The sequence below is a fragment of the Sciurus vulgaris genome, assembly GCF_902686455.1.
Source record: "Sciurus vulgaris genome assembly, chromosome: 11".
Taxonomy (NCBI): Eukaryota; Metazoa; Chordata; class Mammalia; order Rodentia; family Sciuridae; genus Sciurus; species Sciurus vulgaris.
This window is the reverse complement of record NC_136472.1, coordinates 98963023-98979485: the sequence shown is the minus strand read 5'-3', so window position 1 is coordinate 98979485 and position 16463 is coordinate 98963023. Positions and strand designations below refer to the sequence as shown.

At 37.5% G+C, this 16463-nt stretch overlaps 1 protein-coding gene across 1 annotated transcript in view; it reads left to right on the top strand.

The window, feature by feature from the left end:
- The first annotated feature begins 10855 nt into the window (after positions 1–10855).
- The window catches only part of MMP13 (matrix metallopeptidase 13), a 73862-nt gene continuing 68254 nt past the window's right edge, over positions 10856–16463 (top strand). Inside the window, exon 1 of the mRNA XM_079101990.1 lies at positions 10856–11070. The gene's annotated coding sequence lies outside the window, so the exon portion shown is untranslated. The remainder of the gene's footprint in view (positions 11071–16463) is intronic.

Below are 16463 nucleotides of genomic sequence, written 5' to 3'. Positions count from 1 at the left end.
ATTCAGAGATCTGTTTTCAAAGTTCTTGCTAGTGACCATGTGACAAAAGATTACTTCTTTGTGAGGTAGAGGTAAGATTACAGTGCATATTGATAATGTACTTAAAAGTGCATTGCTTGTAAAGTGCTATGTAAAACCTAATACTGTGCTTTGAAGACAGTGGGTTCCAAATGTTTTTTGTTAAATGATAACTGATAGTTGACTAATGAAAAGAATGGAACCAGTGGAATGTCAGCTCTTGCATCTGCCAGTAAACCTGTTAGTTCTTAGGACAAGAAAAACAAGTATGTGAAGTCACCAAATCTCATGATCCAAAGAAAGACTTTTCAGATCAATTGGAAACTCTTGAGACTAAAGTTATGTCAGAAGTGAGTAAGTCATAGCTTTTCATACTGACATTATTTGTAAGGTTGCTGCTTTGTTGAAAGAGGCAAACCACAAGATAATGCAGAAAATCTTTTAAAAATAATAGCTTCCTGAAGGATAAATGCTTCATTTGCTTTAGCTGCCTTCCACTTTACTTAACAAATGAGTCATTTTTTCCCCCATAACCAGTTTGTTATAAATTTGGTCATAAGATGGTTACATCGACTAGTCTGATCTTAACAAAATAATTGAAAAAATTGACAGGCCATTAGTTGAATAAGGGAAAATCTGATTCTTCTTGCTCTTAGGTAGGATGTATGAATTGGTAATAGCTTAATCCTTAACACTGATGTAAGACTGGATTTATTGGAACTTCTGTAGTCCAGATTGCAACACCTTTCTGTTTCTAGTATATTCTGTATCCACTGCCTCCTGTAGTAATTGAGGGTTCTCCCCATTCTGGGCCTGGTTAGCCTTAAAGAAACATCCTTTCCTTTCTGCAATCTTTGAGTCACTACTAATCATATATACTTTTGAGAGTCAATAACACTATTATAACAGCATATTCATATACGTTTTCCTAACTAAGCTGTGAGCTCCTTGAGAGCAGGTTCTAACGTGTGTTTTTGCTTTATCCTCTAATGCTGAAAACTATCTACAGTATAGGTAAAGCACTCAAATGGGACAAATGAATACATGAGAGTGAACAGATTAATGGTTTTGCTTGTGTTAGATGTCTAATATATTTGTACTTTTTTGCTTACTGAGTGGAAAACATTCTAGTATAGTCCTATTTTTAATGTTCATTTATTGAAGTAAATGTAAATCAAAATAGGAGATACATATTAAAACAATTATGACATTTTTACCTCTCAAATAGGCATAATTTTTTAAATTGATAATACCTATTGTTGATGGCATAGGAAGAAAAATGTTATGCTTTACTGAAGAGGCTATGATTGGCCTTTTCTGAAGGTAGGAAGATATGTTCAGAAGCCTTAATAAGTTTTCATATCCTCTTACCCAGCCATTCTAAGCCTAGAAATTTATCCTAAAGAATAAAATTTGTGAAAGTTTTTTACCATAACGTAGTTTACAGGGGGAAAAAACTACCTAACTGCTTATACAGGAAAATTTGATAAATAATAGCACATTCATTTAATGGGGTATTATGGCATCTTTAAACATCCATGGTATATTATTAAAGGGGGAAAACATTTTAAAGCAGTATGTACAATACAATACTATATTTTAAAACTATATGTATTGGGAGAAGGCTGAAAGGCTATACACCAAAATATGAGAAATGGTTAACTTCTTGGTGATAGAATTACCAGGAGTTTTTATTTTGCTTCACAATCTATATTTTCTGTAATGCAATGAGTATGTTACTTTTGAAATATAAAAAAAAATAAAGGTTGTATAAGGAACATATACTTTCTCCTTTGCTGATTATACACATCCTCTAGTGAATGGGACCAATTATCAAATAGGAATTTCCCCCTGGACTCATTGTTGCAGACCTTTTTACTTGCCTTTTCTGCCACTATCGCTAATCCTAGTCAGTATACAGTGGAAGACAGATGTGTGCCACCACACTTGCCTGGTTTTGCCTAATTTTTAGCCAGTTGAATAAAATGGCAAAGTCACTTAAATTCCTTACACTCATTAACATCAATCTGTTGCTCTTTATCTTTGGGCAGGGCCATTCATCTAGTCAGTAGTCCATCTGCCTAGTATATTTGTAAGCATAAAGCATATTATTTAGATTTGGTTAACTACCAAAAGGCAAATACAATATAATTACAGCATAGCATTATACTACTTTCAATTATCAAATGAGCTATTCCTTTCTCTTCTGCTGCCTGCACCTTGAAAGTCCTAACCTTGCTAACTCTCACTAATCTTTCAAAACTCCTAATCTCAGTTTAGATATTACCTCTTCTGGGAAGGCTCTCCTCACCCACACCCACTCCCCAATATCTTTTACCTTCTATAGCATTGTTGTATTATACTGAACTCCTTGAAACCAGGGATTTGGTCATTCATCTTTCCAATGTCCTTAGCTCAGTGTAGGACCCTTAACAGACACTTGAATATTTATTTCTTGATAGGATGAAAAAGTGAATGATGAAATAAAAAATTTCTTCTGATGTTAAAAAATAGAGGTTAGGGATGATTTGTTCTTACATATTAGTTCCTTGTGATCACCTCTTCTGTTTATTTTTTTGGCCCATATATTCTCTTGGATATGAAAATCACTAGACTATAGTTTGGAGAAACCATTTTCTGTATTTTTGATAAGTCATGGAAAATCTGTCCCCTTGTCTTTTTCTCTAGCAGCTGGGTATATGTTTTTTAACATTGCAGATTGTGCTTTGTACATTCACTGTTTTAGTTTTAGATATTTGGATTCATTTTAGAACAGCAACATGATATGGTGGAATGATAACCACATGGTGAATGAAGAGGCAATGCTAATGTAGGCAGAGACACTGATTTTCTGGGTGATCTGCAGGCACTTATTTTTCCAAAACTTCAATTTCTCATCTGTAAAGTAAAAGTTTGGGGTTCAAGAGACCCAAGGTCTCTTTCCAGAATCCTCTCAAATTTTAGTGTACTGTCGTAGAATACTTTGACCTGATTTTAGCTTTCAAAGATCTAAAGAATTGGACCTTAACTATTAGCATTCAATCCAATGTAGAAGTTGCCTGTATTACTTTCTGGTTTGCTGAGGCTCTGCTAGAATATTTTTTGTAGTTTGATGTTACCACAATACCCTCATTGCAAATTTTTCTTGACACTGACCCTGTATTTGTGTGTAACTTTCATGGATTGATTCTGGTTTTGCCCTTGGAGTGGAATTTCTCTTTTCTGCATAACTGATTTCCAGATATTTGAAGATAGCAATAATACACTAGCCATGAGTCTCTTATTCTTCAGGTTAAAAATTCTAGTTTCTTTCATGGTTTCTCATATGATCAAGTTGCCCTTTATTCCTGTTTAAGACTGTATTTTTGCACCTTAGGAACTTTGCACATTCCATTCCTCTGCCTCCTAAACTCTTTATGCCTTTATCCGCATACTGAATCATTCATTGGTCAATGCCTTTCTTCTTCCGGTCAAATGAATTGCTTTATCCTTTTGTTTCAGAAATGCTGCACTATGATTTACACACTTTTTACTCTAATGTTTTTTGTATTGAATAATATTTTCTCATACTTGTGTGCTCCATAATAGCAAGGACCTTAACTGATTCGTTCACAGTATCCAGAACATGAAAGGTATGTGTGAGTAAATGAATGAATAAATGAATGAGTCTATTTTCTAATTTGTAATATGGAGCTGCATCTGATAGGTGTTTATTGCTCAAGAAGTGTTTATTGAAGAATAAATGAATTCATGGATGCACAAAATGAATGAAGTAGTGTTTCAAGATACTTCAGGCTCTTCTGAATCCTTCCTCTTAAAAAATTTGAACCAAACATAGAACTACAGATGAGATATAATCTGTGCGGGTACAGCAGTCTTACAAGTTCTTTAATTTCAGATTCACACATTAACAGAGAAAATAGAAACTAAAATAGGGACTGAGTAATTCTATTTTTTCTCTGCACTCATCGTGAAACTCCCTAGCAGCAGATCTGTGCCTTCTCTACACTCTTGCCTCAGTTTTCCATATTCTAGATTTAATTCTGAACTTTCACCTTCTGGCATTACTCTTAGCTCTAGGAGGCATTCCTGCTTTTGTCTTTCTATTTTGTGCTCCCTGCTGTCTTTTACAATATGCTTCCCTCTTTTGTCTTTAAGTTACCACATTTGTAGGGTGGCCACTTGATTTCAGGATACTGCTAAAACTCATAAAACATTTTTCCTTAAAGAAGTAAATTATCTCTAAGATTTGAAGAAAAGTAATCATTTAGAAACTCCCTGTTATGGTTTAAAGTAATACAAGCTTCCTTAAAAATAAAAACTATGTTTTAAAGTAGTTTCTAGTATTGATTTACATGCAGTTGCATAAATGATATAGACTGCCCAGAATTTCCAATTCAATACTCATACCTTCACTTTAAGCAAGTGTTTGTAGATACAGGTGGTGGCTATTGAATGAACCAAGATCCAGGTGAAATAAATACAGAGCAGGGGTTTGCGTTGGGAGTGATGGAGAAAGCAAAGGGAAATGACACCCACTGTTGCTAGAAGAGCTACTAGTTGCCTATCCTGTATGTTTCATTGGAAAAAGTCCTGAAAAGAAGTCCGCAGTGTTAAGGGAAAACAAGCAAATGGTTCAGCCTTTTTATATCTGTATGTAGATAGACTGGAAAACAAAAAAACAGGAAATACTTCTGAAGTATAAACAAACACTCATTGTGTCACTTTACTGGAAAATTGTGTATTCTCCACAAGCCAAGTGGAGAGTAATTAAATGGAAAGGATGACAACTAGGAAGAGGAAACCATTATGAACCAGATTCTAGCCACAGCATGGCCTTCAACTGCTTACCATGTGAATTTAGAAAATTATTGCTTAAAAAACAGAAATGCTCAAGAAACATGTCAACAAAATCTTTAAATGAGAGATGGGTAGAATTAATAATCGTAACTACTTTTAAATATAAAACTCCACTCACTGCTGAGAGAATGGTTCATCCTGTATTTTTGTGAGAAAAAAAATTTAACAGGGGAATTTGTGCACTAGTTTGTGGGGTTGGCCTGACCATTCCAAAAGTCAAACTGAAAAGACTGGCTCACTAGAAGCTAGAAAATTTGCCTGTTTTCAGAGTTCACTGTGCTCTTTGTATTTTCATAACCCACACTTATAGCAGTCAAAAAGAACTCTGGATTAGAAACCAAATGATTTGCCTGGATAACTTCCAGTGTTGCCATAAGTTTCTAATAACATAAGCATAGGAAATCACTTTATGGAATCTAAAGTGAGATTCAGTAATTTCAAATGGCACTAATGACATCAACACTACAGTAATTATGTGAAATGCATGTAACTAATTACGAATTCATAGAATTACACAATTATTATTAGACATGTTTGGAAAGTAGTCCAATGACTATTACCTTAAAATTTTCTACGACTGATTAATATATTACTGACCATTTAATATTTAAAGCCATATGGTAGTTTTACATCTATTTGGTCAATGCAGAGAAAACTTGACTGATGTACTAATTTAGACTAATTTTTTAAAAGGCATTTTGGCTGACAGAGGGAAACTTGTAATTAACAGAGGAATTTGCATTTAGGTCATTAATTTTTGCTCAATAATCTGGAAGATAGAGTTAAGAATTGTAAATATCCAAAGAATCACCATAAACATTCAGTTTCAAAACCAAGATTCTGTTGAAAAATTTTTCTGAATCCCTGGGAAATTTAGATAATAGAAGATACAATTCTTAAACTTGTCACTTGAACTGGGCTGTATTGCAAGATCACAGTGGATGCATTTTCCCATTAGACTAGAAGTTTAATCTGTTTGAGCTTGCTTGTTAAATTCTTAAGTGGCTTTCTTGTGATATTGCCCTCCATGTTTCTCTGCACCCCATTAATTGAATTTGCATTCCCTAAGATTGAGGTATAAGTCTATATACTTGGTTATTAATACTAGTAATTTAAAAATCTATACATAAGGCAAAAATGTCAAGTTTGTATTGAACACCAATGAGGATTCACTGATTATAACTCTTAAAATTCACACTTCAACTGATTGAATATTCATTCATGGAAAATAAAGGATATTTTTCTAAAGCAAACCTCTCAGATACATGAAAACAGGAAGTACTGAAAATAATCAAATGACACATTCATCTCTCAGTTACAGCAATATTTTTCTGGTACCTGCGTCTTTGCCAGAGAAAAGTACCACAGAGTGGCAGCCGAGAAGAAACTCCTAAAGTATAGGGTAATTTCATAGCATTTAGAATCCTGAGAAATTCTGCTCAGATTCTGAGTGAGGAAATCCGGGTTTCCATGGAGAGAAAACCAGATGAAACAGCACCAGGTCTAGAGACTAGATAGCATATTGGTAAGATTTGACCTTCAATTAGAGCTCTTGAGTTCCCTGCACCTGAGGTTGTGACAAGAGAAAGAACCGTATGGCAAGGGTCAGATCGGCCACACCCTTCAGGGAGACCACACATGGAAGGGAGAAGTTTAGTTTTGCATTGCTGTGACCAAAATACCCGACAGGTTCTACTAAGGAAAGGAAAAGTTTATTTAGGGCTCATGGTTTTAGAGACCTCGATCCATGGATGACCTCCTCTAATGCTGAGGGCCCAAGGTGAGGCAGGGCATCATGGGGTAAGAGTCCAGTAGAGGAAAACCACTCAGCTCATGGTGGGGTCAAACAGCAGAGAGGGAAGGGGCCACAGGGAAGATGTACTCTTCCAGGGCATACCCCCAGTGACCCACCTCCAGCCACATTCCACCTGCCTATAGTTACCACCCAGTTAGTTCATTCAAGTAGGATGAACTGATCAGGTTACTGCGCTCATAATCCAATCATTTCACCTCTGAACATTCCTGCATTAATGGAATATTTCCTATCCAAACCATAATAGGAGGCAATCTAATGAATGCTTAGCAGTTACTCAAATGTATCACATGAACCTGAAACAACACCAGGAGAGCAAACCTGAGAAGAACATCATGCCAGAAGCCCATCTCTTCAAGATTGTCATGTAATAATCTCTGAATGAATAAATATTATATGAATTTATATTAAAAAGATCAAATAAAATTAATTCATTCTAAAATTATTTTTAATTGATAAATAATAATTATGTATATTTTGGGGGCATGATGCAATGTTTTGATCTATGTCTACATTGCAGATAAGATCACATCAAGCTAATTTTTGCTTGAGTGGATCATGGGCTTTAGTAATCCTACCTCAATTTTCTTGGAAGATTAAAGGAATTAATACATAAAAATTCTTAGAATCATTCAATACTCAATAAGTGTCTAATAAATGTTATTTTCTTCTTATTTCTACTGAAATAAATACTGTGAAGAGATGCACTGCCTGCCCAGCAGAAGAAGTTATTATTCTTTCTACCTTGGGATTGATCCCCATCCCCCACTTTTTTTCCTGCATCTTATTCTCCTTGCTCTCCTCACCTTTTTTTTTTCCTTGGTGATCTTTTTTTTTTTGGCAGTGGGGCGGGGGCGGGGGGGGGGAGCAGGACTCGTTTTGTATTTTTGTTTTGTTTTGTTTTGTTTTGGTGTTGGGGATTGAGCCTAGAGCCTAGTGCATTCCTAGCATGCACTCTCCCGCTGAGTTATAACCCTTGCCCCTCTTTACTTGTTTTTATTATTGAAAACCATACTGAGGCTATGGTTTGGTGACCTCAAAATAATTCAATCCGTTCAATTTAACCTACCCACTTATTTAGCAGTCTGGGAGACAAAAACAGCATGTTGTTTTTGCTGACTGTCTTTCTACCTAACAATCCAAACCCTGCTTATCATCCAGGCCTTCATCCTGGTTGTTTTCTTGAATCAGTCCTGGACACACTGATATTTGTGGCAGTCATTCAATGGTTACTGCTTATATCATCCACTTATTATTTCCTGTATACAATGGATTGTATTTCATATGATTTTTGTATTTTCTTTTAAGGATATTTTAGGTTCCTCAAGGAATCAAACTTCATTGGGATTGCAATCCCATCCCTTCTCTGACCCCGGTCATTGAGTATCCACCTTAGTGTTATTTATACACAGAATAGATTCTCCTTAAGAAATACTTGATAAATTGAATCACTCTATTTCATTCAAATGCTTGCTTGATATTATGGAATTTTCAATCTAAATATGCCAGGAGAAAGTTCTCTATTCTTCAGTAATATCTATTCTATTATCCAAATGATCCTAAATCATTTCTTTTGCAGTTGATCTTACCATCTGGGTGAGATGAAAGAAGAAAATATGATAATGATCATGATTGATTACTTTGGCTTTTAAAACTTTTACAGAGTTCTTTTCATAAGGGGTTGATATGTTTTATTCAAGGAGTTTTAAGTCTTTGGAGTCTGTGATTGAAAAAGCTGTGTCCCAGTCATTCTAATTTTTAGACTCTTAGTAGTTGTATTCAAAATGAGATCTGAATATATCTTCATCGGAATCATCTGGGATTTTTATTTAAATTGAATAGTTCAGTGCCTCATCTCAGACTTACTGAAACAGAATGTCTTGGTGTAAAGATAAAAATCTTGCATTTTAGCATGCTCCTAAATAAGTCTTGAGTATTTGTGAGTTGAGAATTATTGTCTTAATATTTAATATGTTAGAAAGATAATTTTTGTTTCACGTTCTTTTTTGAATTTTGCATTATGCATATTAAGCTCTTAATTAATCTTAAATTAATTTTATTTTTAATTAACAAACTATTTGTATTTATATATGGGTACAGTGTTAAAATTTGATACACATTTTTTTTAGAGCTAGAACCATCTCTCTCCCTGCCCTCTCTCTCCCTTTCTCTCTCTCTCCCTGTTTACACAGACATGCAACCCTCTTGTCATAACCTCCTGAGGGTCACATGGTCCTTTACAAGTTTTCCTACATCTGATATCTTCTACTGCCATGAGACTGTGATGCTCAAAGATAGGTGCCCATGGCACAAAATAGATTAGGGGTATAGCAGTTCCTGTTATGAACACTGAATTTGATTTTTTAAAAATATTTTTTAGATGTTGATAGACCTTTATTTTATTCATTTATTTATGTGTGGTGCTAAGAATTGGATCCAGTGCTTCACACACATGCTAGGCAAGCACTCTGCCACTGAGCCACAATCCCTGTCCCTGATATTGGTACTTAACTGTTTGATGTGTATTAAATGGATACTCTCAACAAGGAGGAAAAAAGCATAGAATAATATCATGTTTCTTTGCCATCTTTTATCATTTTGGGTTCACAATAGGAGATGAATATAGGTAAACCAGTCTGTATTCAACAGGAATTTACAGTTTTGGTTAATGATTTGAGATGAGGGCTGAGCAAATATTTAATTTATATATTAAAGCAAATGGAAACAAAAAAACAAACAGACCTTCACCCAAACTTATTTCTGGAAGAATGACTCAGCAAGACTGAGCAAGATTTTGTTTATTAATCTCACTTCCATAGCTTGATGTGCAACCAACAGTCTTTCATAACCAACTGAGCCATTGTCTCCTGATGTTTTTGTATTTCAGGCCAGAACATGAAGCTGGCAAAATTATCCAAACCATCACATTCCAAACTACTCTAGTTATACCTAAGAAGCTCAATTTTTAAAACATGAATGTGTAGTTGGTAAATCTGTGTGAAAAATTCCTGATTTTTAGTCAGTAATATTACTTCCTCTTATTAAAGTCATATGTAGGGGGATATTTCTCTGATGTACAAATCACTATAAAACATGGCCCTTGTGTCCTTTTGATCTATAAAATCATCTGACAAACAAATATCTCCTTTTCTCCAGTTCCATCTGAAAATAAGAAACCTGTACGATTTGCTCAACAGTGTACAAAGATCAGTGAAAGAAGAAAATCTTTGCTTGGATATTCAAGCTCAAATAAAGTTCCAGAACATGCTGTGCCCTGTAAATTAACACGCTGTTTTCTTCTCAGGAAGTTAAGCCCAAGTGATCACTCCAGGTCAGCTAAGTGATGTGAACACTAAGTGATGTTCTGCTTACACTTCCAACTTTCTTTATATCCAGATCCTGTCTTATCACATTCAATTTATACAAACCAGCCCCTCTCATATCTAAAGGAAAGAAAGGAACTGACCTTTATTAAGCTCCTATGTGCTTAGTACTTAAACAAAATATTACCTCATCCAATCCTTACAATTCTTTTTAAAAAAATGTTTTTTAGCTGTTAATGGATCTTTTATTTTATTTATATGTGGGGCTGAGTATCGAACCCAGGGCCTCACACATGCCAGGCAAGTGCTCTACCACTGAGCCACAGCTCCAGCCCCAAAGCCTTATAATTCTTGAGATAGATTTTATAAACCTCAACTGACATATGGGAAAATTTAGATTCAAAAAAGTGCACAGATGATGACTGAGTGAACTGGTACTTAATACCAGGATTTCTATTTTCAAATCTGGTATGCTTGTCATTATTATAGGACTCAGTACATATAGTAAATGATCAGTGAAAGTTTGCCAAAATGAATGAATGAACTCCGTGGATGACTCAGGAATATCAATTTGAATCTCTCAAGCTTTTCTTTTTATTCATTGTCTTTCTTTTCCCCATGGTAAATATTTTTTTAATAGATTTAAGGGTCACCTGATCCAATCTCCTCCTTAAGTAGGAGTCACCTGTAAAGTGTCCCTGATACAAAGTCCTCGTCCTTTTTTCCTTCTCCCATGAGAAAATGAAAATGATCATTAACTTGTGAGGCAGTCTGCTTCATTCTTAAGTGCTACTTATTACTGGAAGGGTTTTCCTCCGCCAGGCACAGTGGTACATACCTCTAATCCCAGCCACTTGGAGTCTGAGGCAGGAGGATCATGAGTCCAAAGTCAGCCTGGGCAACACAGTGAGACCCTGTCTCAAAATTTTTAAAAAGCTTTCCCTCACACTAGAGGAAAAAAACTACTTCTAGGTGGAAGGATGGCATAGTGTCATGGGAAGACCATAGATCTGGACTCAGAAAATTGGAATTTAGACCCCAACTTTTTCACTCTGAGTAAGTTCCGTCTTGCTGAACTTTAGTTTGCCACGTGTGAAATGGTAGTAATAGTAGTGCCCAATAGTGTTGCCCAACTCTCAAGGTCATTTTGAAAACCAAGTGATATAATATATAAGATAAGTTGTTTTGCAAATAACAAGTCTCTCTCTTTTTCTTTCATTTTCCTTTCTTTCCCTGCCTCCCTTCCTCCCTCCCTTCCTTCCTTCCCTCTTTTCTTTTGTACGGGGGACTGAACCTAGGGTGTTTAACCACTGAGCCATATCTTCTGCCCTTTTTTTTTTATTATTTTGAGACAGGGTCCCACTAAGTTGCTTAGGGTCTTTCTAAGTTGCTGAGGCTGGCTTTGAACCTGTGATCCTCCTGCCTCAGCCTCCCAAACTGCTGGGATTACAGGCATGTGCCACCACGCCCGGCTGGAACAAGTCTTAATGGAAAAGTTAGCTCTTCCTATTTCACCGTTGTACTTTGTAAAATAATTCTATTCATTGTTAAAGAAAATAATGACATACTTCATTACATCATCTTATGTTTAGGCTAATATTCCCTTTTCCCTGTAATTTTTTAGGAAAGATTTCATATAAATTGTCTTGGTTGCCTCCTATGGATGGTCTCCAATACATCAAACACTTCCCTGAGGTGTGCCCACAGCTGCACCTGGCACTACAGGATGATATGACCAGCATAGAACACAGCTGTGTCAATGTATTGGCCCCCACATACTGCTCTAATCAACCTCGCTACACAAGTGTTTCTATTCATTACATTTCTCTGTGAAACTATGGCGTTAGTGTTTGACTAAGTCAGGTCTTTTTCACATTAGCTGCTGTAAAGTCACATCTTCCAGATCTTGTGTTCATGGGGTTGTGCTCTTTAATGTAAATGCAGATCACTGAATTCATTTATATTCAGTACATCTTATTGGCTTTAGACCATCATTACAATCTTCTGAGATTTTTCTTTTGCTTTTATTTTTACCTACCAATGTATATCTACTTCTCCAAGTTTTATGATATTTGCAAAAAATTAAGAAAGCCTTTTCTAGCATTAGCCACATTATAATAAAAATGTTGAAGATAAGGTTGGGGAAGAACTTTGTGTCTTCTCACTAAAGATGCTCCTTGAATCTAGCTTATTACTCTCATACTTACTGAACCATTTTACAGTTATTTGTGATAAAACGCCTTCTTCCTGACAGTGAGGCCACAGTTTGGCCTTAGCATCACTAAGGTATAACATAGTTCCTGAAAAATAGTTGCTGCTTAAGAAGAGTTTTTAGTTGAAGAATAAAGGAATTGGTGCAGACCTATGAACAAATAGACTGAGTGTGGCTATCGCAGACATATGCCTCTCTAACTTGACCAAAATCCAACTTACAGTTGTCTATGTTTTATTCAAAAGGCTATTAACAGCCGTTTTGACAGATGTATCCTAAGTCTATGGAAGCATCCTCTTTCCATATTCAATAACTCTGTTATAGATGGGGAAAACATCCACAATATGACTTGTCTTAGAGAACTCATCCATACTTATTTGCACATAACACCTGTTGTTTTGAGTTTTCACAGACCTCTTGCTTACTTTCTCTGAACTTTTGCTTCATGATCTCCTACTTCCTGTGTGCTCCATTCCTCCCAGTGGGATGTACATCTGTGTAAGTACTTTCTCTCCTATCATCTTCCTCTTTCTTCTTTGCCTCGTTTTTTTTCTCTTCTTCTTATGTTCTTTAGTTCTCCTTATTCCTTTTCTTTCCTACCTGTCCTCTTCCATTCTCTGGATCAAAGTTGAATGAAAAATATATTTATACATGTATTGAATAACATTTCATGCTCCAAGATCTTATATTATAAAATAATTGAAAGAAACATATTTTCTCTATACCTACATAACATAAAATCCCTCCAACCAATATTTTATATAAATCCCACTGACAAATGCATGGGTCAGTGGTCCCCAAATGTAAAGCCTTTATCTTCTAGAGGATTTATTTTAATTTTGGTGATCAATATGAATCCAAGTAGAAACCTTTCTGTATAATTATGATCTGTGATGTTTTAAAAGGTTGTTTCTATTTCTCCCAGAAGGCTTAAGAGAATATTCTATTAAATTATTGTGTACTTTGTCTTATCAGCATTTAGCTTTTGAGTTACAGTTTAGGTTTTGTCATAAGAGGGGACAAGTTTGACTTAGGTTATTTTTATGGGAATGGTTAAATGAGGTCTTTGATAAGCATTCATTGTTAGCTCAAGGAAATGTCATCTTCTAGTTTGCTAAAATCATAAACATAGTCCTCAACTATTTTGTTGGGACTAATGACACGTTAACTAACTCAGGCTGACTCCTTACTCCCTGGCGAGTGAGCAAGATCAAGGCCTCTAAGGCGGTTTCAATAGCTAATGACGATAAACCGGACCACCGTCAGGGATTGGTTAACAACAGTTCCGCCAACGTGATCAGCTCGTGCTTGCCATACAGTCCTATGGGACTCTTGCCTGCGTGAACCCCCCTGCCTTGCTGACCTTTAAGCTGATTGTTTCCCGCCTAGCCCCCACCCTACATAAAAGCTGTGTGATTTCCTCAATAAACGAGTTCCTGCTGTGACGGGTCTCCCTGACGTCTGATTGTTCTCCGCCAGGAGGGCCGGGAGCGGGCTGTCAGTCGGCCCTACCTATCCCGGTCTGACCTTGTTGGGGAGTGTCCCCTTCCCTTGTCACTGGTCGAGAAGAGCAAGGGGGCTTAAGACCCCGACATCTGGCACCCATCGTGGGGCCCCTCAAGGCTGAACCGCAGCCAAAGTGAAGAGGCAGTTTCTAAACTGAAAGTACCGGCAGATCGGGCCAAGGGAGTTCCGAGGTAAGGCATCCCTGAAAAGAGGGGGCAAACACACACCACACATGGTGGCCCTGTGCTCTCAGCTCTTAGACTCATGCTGAAGAGCAGGAACCTTGAGTTGTCTGATACACAGGCGGAAAAAGCCTGGGACACCTTTACTCGGATGGCCTCTTGGCTTCCCGCCGCTAATCTTTTTGACTGGTCCACAGGGGATCGTGTAGAACAACTTGTTAAGAAGAGGGAAATCAATTTAGGGGAGGGTCCCCCATTGGGAGTCTGCCCTACATTATCCACCCTTAAGGCCTGCTTCTCTCCAGGACCTCCCAAAGGGGGCTCCAAGTTTCTCCCCAAAGAGCTGCCACCTAAAGAACCGCCCGCTCCTCCTGTTGCATCTCCTTCCAGAAACTTGCCACATAGTAAACAACGTTGGGAGACCTTTAATGAGGAGCCCAGTCCATCTCCATCCGCTCCTCCCAAGGTTCAGGAACCATGAGGGCAGCCAGCCTCTATACATAGGGAGGGCCCACTACCGCCCCCAGGAGGCTCATTGCCACCATCTTGTATTCTGGGGCCACATCAGACTCCAAGGAAAGCCCTCGCCCTCCTCCTTCCAGATGGCGGGAAATCTTCCCGGTGGCCATTTTATGATACTGGGCAAGAACTCACGGATTCTAACCTCCCGCCTCCTTGTATGGACTTCCCGGTAAATATTAAAATGTTAGTTTGGGAAGGAATGACTATCGATCACAAATTGGCCTGTGCAGGGATGAAAGATCGCTCCATGGGAAGGTGGATTGTGGCTACCAAGATATTGGCACACAGCTTCCACAAGCGAGCGGGCAGATGGAAAGGGATTCCTTATCTTCAAGTCTCTTCTTTCTTGCACTTCTCTGCTCTTCCTGCAAACTCGAATGCCTCCTTCTCCCCCTCTCAATCCCTCCTCCAACTTCGACTCAGCTGTTTCTTCTTCCATTCCCCAGCCCAGCCCACCTAGTCCTCCTGCCACGAGGGCCCACATGTGCTGGCGTGGAGGAAGTAACCAACCCAACCATCAGTGGCATGTCCTAGTAAGGAGTATGATATAGTAGCCCCAGGCCCCACAAGTATTGGGAGATAATTGTTTCACAGTTTTCTGCGTCCAAACCTGAATTGATTACTAACCAGGAATAACAGTTAAAATGCCCTAGGCATCAAGTTTCTGCTAGAGCATTTTAGCCCCTTTCAGATCCAAATCTCAGTCAAGGCTTACATTGAAATGTAAATGAAGGAAGCCAGAATGCTTAGTAGGTGACAATCACAACCCCCCCCCCCAAAAAAAAAAAAAAGAGCAAAAAGAGTCTTAACTGAACTCCAGCAAAAGTAAATTTTATGGTGCTTTACTAAAGTACTTAATGGCCGTATCATTTTTCCAGGACTTTTTTTTTTTTTTTTGAATTCTACATTTTTTTTGAGCTCATGACTTTTTTGATCAGTTCTATTTTTTATTCAACTAGAGTTTTTGAACATCTGTTACATTGCAATGGAGATTCACCTATAAAGTTACAAGGCCTTTGATTTTGTGTTATTTGTATGTCGTGCTGTCTGATGTCATGTTTTGTCTGTATCAAAATTGAGCGCTCCTAAAATTAAAATTTTAAAAATGGATCCAAATATTTTTAAATCACGTGATTTCGAAAGGTTCAATTTAAATTGGGTAAACTAATAGAAGTAAAATGTCTTTAAAATTAACTCACAAGTCTCTAAGTGGTCAAACTAATAAAATGTTGATGTTTATAAAATGTCTAACATCAATTTTTCTAGGACTTTCCTTCAACAAGAAAAAGCTGGCAAATACTGTTCAGGACACTGTCTAATATCTTAGTTATTTTTAAGAAAATAAGTGAATTAGAGTTGACATGCATGGGATTACTCAAATGTGTTTGTAGAGAAAATTGTTTTGTGTCATCACTAAACTAAAAACAAGGTTACTAAGAGTTATGTCCTAATGAAGCCAGAATTGGGGACAGGCAGTTAGTGTAGAAATAGGGAATCGGGTCAGATCGAGGAAATGGAGGCCATAAAACCATCTGCCTCTGGAAGTTGGAGACTGCTGTGGGAGAATGGAATGTCAAGGACCTGCAGAACCATTGATAACCAAATTTACCTGCGCTTGTCAGAGACTGCAGGCGGGAAGATGCTGATTAATGCCCCCTGGGCCCTTACCTGCCTGAATCACTTTGGCCCTCCCCTGCCCCATCCGCTTCTCACCTGCAAAACCAGGCCTAATCCTATAGGCAGGAAGGAAAGAGATAAGGGGAGAGAATGGGAGAATAAAACCCATAAAAAGGACAGGATTTGCTCATCCCACGGATTCCGCCTTTGGGTCCCCTTCTTCACCCGGGAGAAGTCTGCTTTTACTTTTCTTTAATAAAGCTGCATTTCCACTCTACATTTGCCTCGGCGTGCTTCTCCGGCGTTATACTTCAACACCTAGGAAGCAGGACTCGTCACCGGTAAAGAGCGGTATCACTAACAGGTATAATTCTATATACAAAAGATTCTAGAACTATTCAACATGGAGG